Genomic DNA, 6,187 nt, shown 5'->3' on the forward strand with positions numbered 1-6,187 from the left:
AAAATGGAAAATAAATCTTGAAAATCTTATTCTTAAATTTCTATCACATTTTGTTAGTAACCAGTTAATTAAAACTGTCTCTGCAATGTGATAGTTAAATAACTTATTTAAGTCTGCATTAATAATTGAGAAACCAGCAGGTTTTCTTGCCTTAATTACAAGACAAAAATTGGGACAATGTTTAAATAAAAGCTGCAATTTCTAGATTTTCAGTTTTGCTCAAAAGACAGTAAATTTTGTAGTGATCATGTGCAGTAGTGTAATGGGGAGAAGAACCCGATAGAATATCCACCTGTCTAGTATGATGTGTGTTAGTTTTTATGAGGTCTTTCCACATCTGAGGCAACAAAATGAGATGACCGTGAATGTGTTCCAGTATTCCTACCTAAGTTTAGGTTTATATAATTATGCCCCCCTTCGAAGAAGAGGGGGTATATTGCTTTGCTCATGTCGGTCGGTCGGTCCGTCCACCAGGTGGTTGTCAGACGATAACTCAAGAAAGCTTGGGCCTAGGATCATGAAACTTCATAGGTACATTGATCATGACTCGCAGATGACCCCTATTGATTTTGAGGTCACTAGGTAAAAGGTCAAGGTCACGGTGACCCGAAATAGTAAAATGGTTTCCGGATGATAACTCAAGAACGCTTAGGCCTAGGATCATGAAACTTGATAGGTAGATTGATCATGACTCGCAGATGACCCCTATTGATTTTCAGGTCACTAGGTCAAAGGTCAAGGTCACAGTGACCCGAAATAGTTAAATGGTTTCCGGATGATAACTCAAGAACGCTTAGGCCTAGGATCATGAAACTTGATAGGTAGATTGATCAGGACTCGCAGATGACCCCTATTGATTTTGAGGTCACTAGGTCAAAGGTCAAGGTCACAGTGACCCGAAATAGTAAAATGGTTTCCGGATGATAACTCAAGAACGCTTAGGCCTAGGATCATGAAACTTGATAGGTAAATTGATCATGACTCGCAGATGAACCCTATTGATTTTCAGGTCACTAGGTCAAAGGTCAAGGTCACAGTGACCCGAAATAGTAAAATGGTGTCCGGAGGATAACTCAAGAATGCTTATGTCTAGGATCATAAAACTTCATAGGTAAATTGATCATGACTGGCAGATGACCCATATTAATTTTCAGGTCACTAGGTCAAAGGTCAAGGTCACAGAGACTCAAAACAGTAAAATGGTTTCCTGATGATAACTCAAAAATAATTAGGCCTAGGATCATGAAAGTTCATAGGTACATTGATCATGACTGGCAGATGACCCCAATTGATTTTCAGGTCACTTGGTCAAAGGTCAAGGTCACAGTGAAAAAAAATCGTATTCACACAATGGCTGCCACTACAACTGACAGCCCATTTGGGGGGCATGCATGTTTTACAAACAGCCCTTGTTACAATCTTGATGTAACTTTGTCAGAATGTTCATCTTGATAATATCTGAGTTTGAATCCGGATCACGTGCATCCAAAAACTAAGTTACCTGATCGAATCTTTAAAAAAAATTAACCACTTTAGAGGCCACATTAATGATATAATCTCGATGATACTTAGTCAAAATGGTTATCTTGAATATTAACTGAGTTTGCCTTACAGTCACATTCTTACAAAAACTAGGTCACGCAGTACAATCTTAGAAAAACCTTGTTACCACAATAGAAGCCACATGTTTGACTCACTCTTGACGAAACTTGGTCAGAATGTAAATTTGTACGATATGAAATACGTGTTTTCACCTGGGTTACATGAATTAAAAACTAGGTCACCTGCACAACTTTATGTAACACCTGGCTACTACTAAGGTGGTCAAATTTATGCCCAAATTGATGAAACTTGGTTAGAATGTTATTTTTGACAATAGCTTGTCCAAGTCACGTGTCCATAGAGTAGGTCACCAGGTTATGTTTGGAAAATGTTGTATTAATTCCAACTCAGGCGAGCACTTCAGGGCCATTACGGTCCTCTTGTTTAATATATATCTAATCCGTCACGTATTTTATAAAGTATACAATAACATGTTTCACATTATTATAAACATGTAACAATATTTCAATTAAAATGCATATAATTTATCAATATACATTAAAATAGTAATTTATGCAAAACTACAATTTGAACAAGACTATTGCCAAGCAATAAAAGTCCCCTACCGGCTCAACCATTGTCAGAAATTCCACCATTGTCAGAATATTTTTTTTATTTGTTGCCATAGCAACCAGAATTTTTGACGTAGGAACAAAATGAAATGACGTGTATAATGTCCATATTGCCATCTATCCATGTTCCAAGTTTCATGAAAAAATATTAAGAACTTTTAAAGTTATCGCTGGTTCCAGAAAACCACCATTTTCAGCAGTATTTCTAGTCTATTTGTTGCCATAGAAACCAGAATTTTAGACGTAGGAACAAAATGAAATAATGTCCATATTGCCATCTATCCATGTTCCAAGGTTCATGAAAAAATATTAAGAACTTTTAAAGTTGTCACAGGATCCAGAAAAGTGTGACATACTGACGGACACACAGCGCAAACCATGGTGAAACCGGTAGGGGACTAATAAGCGTTTTCATCATCCGTAATGCTGACTAAAATTTACAATGGGGCACATAAATATTTTTAGCTTATATGAAAACAATATTCTCTTGGTGAGTTTTTGTGATACGTTTTGTCCTTCATGCATTGACGGCATTTGCCTTGAAAACGCTTATAGAAGCCGCATTTACTGTCAAACATTCATTAAACCACGGACTCTAGATTACACGGATATGAAACGGGACCGTTACGACAAATATCTTGTTGTGTCTAAGTCACGTGACCGTGTCGTATCTGTCGATCTTTTATCGAAGCGCCGATGTTATACATTTGATGTACCCACTCACGTATTTTGTTAAATTATAGTTTCATTTCTAGGCCGATTTTGACAAATTATATATCATTAGAAAGCTTACGTAATGTAGTTTTCAGATATATAAATATATATTAAGTTTTTCTTCTGATTTTGGCAGCTCGGCGAGTTATAACTTTAACTTTTGCAAATATCATACCGTTTTGGAGTTTTAGAATCTAGATTTACGGTTGACATGTTCGTACTTTATACCGATTTGAAGCGTTTATATTTGGAGTTCAGTTTTAAAAATAACATCTTGCTTAGGAGAATAGAATTCTGTATATGATAGAAAAAAAATTGGTTTAAAAATGAAAGCAAGTAAGGAATGAAGGCGGAAATAAGTAGCGCGCGGTCCTAACGAACCGAACTGATGGCGATTATGCTTTTGTTTAGATACCGGCCATTGAATTTCCTTTGCCACGATTATTATATTTTTTTATGGAATATATTGAAATATTTTGTTCTAGAGACATATCAATAAAGCTAAGTATTAATGAAGCTTAATAAATTAACGATTTCAGCTCTTGATTATAACACAGAAAGGGTGTTAATTTTATGATGAAACAGCGTATATAGCGGACCCTCTTGATATTTTTTGGCTTTGCATACTTCAAATATAATGGGTGTCAAAACATTCATCGTTTGTTGTTTATTATCAAAAAGGTAATTATGTAAAATTATATGAAAGGTTATTAACCATAATTTATCAATTAATTTAAATTATTTAAAGATTCTTGAAAATCACGGTCAACTGTCTATGCATGTATATTAAAATATCTTTATAAGTTATCAGAGTTATAAATATATTGAATTCTAAATTATAACTCTGTATTATTTGTATTTTTCGGAAAGATTATTGAACCCCGTTGTGGTCAAATGAGAATGCTGTTTTTAATCATGTTGTTCCGTACACTACCATACACTCTTTATAGGACTACGAAATGACGGAGTTTTTTACCGGTACCCGCTAAATACGTGAAATGTTAAGTATTAGATTTTTTAAATGTTTAAAATGTACATGTATAGGTATTAAGCACTTATAATTATTATGATTAAGCTGGCTGACATCTATACAGTATTTAGTTTATGGCAATCTGTATGGGCAGATGACTATAAATGTTTTCAATACGCTACATATCTTATAAACGCAAAATTGAGTATTTGGCGTTACATTACTCCAAGAAATGACCACTAATACCACGAGAAGACATTGAGGTATCATAAAAAGTGTAAACTGACCAGACATTGCCACCTGTGGTTAGGGACCAATATACAAGTATAGGTCCCTGCTGTGGCGTATGACACCATAGTGTTATTTAATATTGGTCGGCACAGTATCTGATCATAACGAGATAATTGGTTTGTGCTGAACACAGGGGCTATAAAACCACAGATCTATCAATAAACAAGATTATTGAGATATCTTTTATTGAACACCGCGATAAAAATGCTCAAACCACGGACTCTAGATTACACGGATAAGAAACATGGCAACATTCTCAGAATCATCACTGCTATATGTGTAATCACCTAACAATTCGTCTAAAAATAATTTATATATTTGAGTTGAAGACGATGTACTGTTGTATAAGTCTGAATAAACTATCTGTCTGCCTGTCTAAATCTAAGCCGTCATCGTCCCAGTGAAAAAAATCTGATTTTGACTAGTTGGACATGATGCCCTGATGTCAAAATACGAAATGACCCGCGTAACACCGACCGTGATTTTCAAGAATCTTTAATAAATTGATAATTTAAGATAAATATCATTTCAAATAATTATACATAATTACCTCGTTGATAATAAACAGCAAACGATGAATGTTTTGACACCCATTTATTTCAAGTATGCATGCAAAGCCGAATAATTTCGAGAGGGTCCGCTATATATGCTGTTTCATCATAAATTTAACACCCTTTCTGTGTTATAAACAAGAGCTGAAATCGTTAATTTATTAAGATTCATTTATAATAAGCTTTATTGATATGTTCCGTGAACAAAATACTACAATATATTCCATAAAAATCTAATAATATGGCAAAGGAAATTCAATGGCCGGTTTCTAAACAAAAGCATAATCGCCAAGACCGTAGCATCAGTTCAGTGCGTTTAGGAACGCGCGCTACTTTTTTCCGCCTTCATTCCTTAATTACTTTCGTTTTTAAACAAATTTTTTTTCTATCGTATACAGAATTCTATTCTCCTAGGCAAGATGTAATTTTTAAAGCTGAACTCCAAATATAAACGCTACAAATTGGTATAAAGTACGAACATGTCAACCGTAAATCTATATTCTAAAACTCCAAAACGGTATGATATTTGCAAAAGTTAAAGTTATAACTCGCCGGGCTGTCGAAATCAGAAGAAAAACTAAATATATATTTGTATATCTGTTTACTACGTAACGTAAGCTTTCTAATGATATATAATTTGTCAAAATCGGCCGAGAAATAAAACTATAATTTAACAAAAGACGTGAGTGGGTACATCAAAATGTATAACCTCGGCGCTTCGCTGTACGCTAATTGTAAAAAATCGATAGCCACAACACGTTAAAATGCGCGGTGGTAAAACATAAAATGTGTATTTCTTGTGTTTAACCCTTTATAAATCCATTAATAACAACGGGAATATACTAAAAGTTATATTTTTTGAAAGAGGAATTAATAGGCAACAAGATAACGTATAAAGCAATAAAATCGGATGAATAGTTTTTGCATAAGATTGAATTTACTACAGTAAGGGTCAAATACTCGATTCATCTCCTATCAATATACACTCCGTGATTTAACTTGGTCAGAATATTTGTCCCAACTTTTATAACGACTCGCCCCACATGTATAACGACTCGCCTTACATAGATAACGACTCGCCCCATCACTACTTATATGGTAGGATTTTTATTTAATTTCGATTTTATTGTGTTTTAAGTCGGTAAAAACTGGTGGGGTATTGACAAAATATCTTAAGATTTGGCAAATTAGAAGTTTGATGAAATTTGTTAAAATGCTTTACTTTAACTTTTACCTTTTCTTAGGAACTTTCAACAGAAACTGGAATACTGTATCGCATCCTGCATGATATGTTCAAGATTTCTACACCTGGAATTTTATCAACTCTTGCAATTAATATTATGCGTTACCACAGGAACATAACTATGTTTTTTGCGTATATAATATAAAACGACTCGTCCCATCATTTTTATTGTCACATTTTTAGCATCTATGTTAAATGTAAACAATACAGATGAATAGAAAGAGAAATATAAGAAAAAACTTTT

This window comes from Dreissena polymorpha, chromosome 4 (assembly GCF_020536995.1).
Source record: "Dreissena polymorpha isolate Duluth1 chromosome 4, UMN_Dpol_1.0, whole genome shotgun sequence".
NCBI classification, from domain to species: domain Eukaryota; kingdom Metazoa; phylum Mollusca; class Bivalvia; order Myida; family Dreissenidae; genus Dreissena; species Dreissena polymorpha.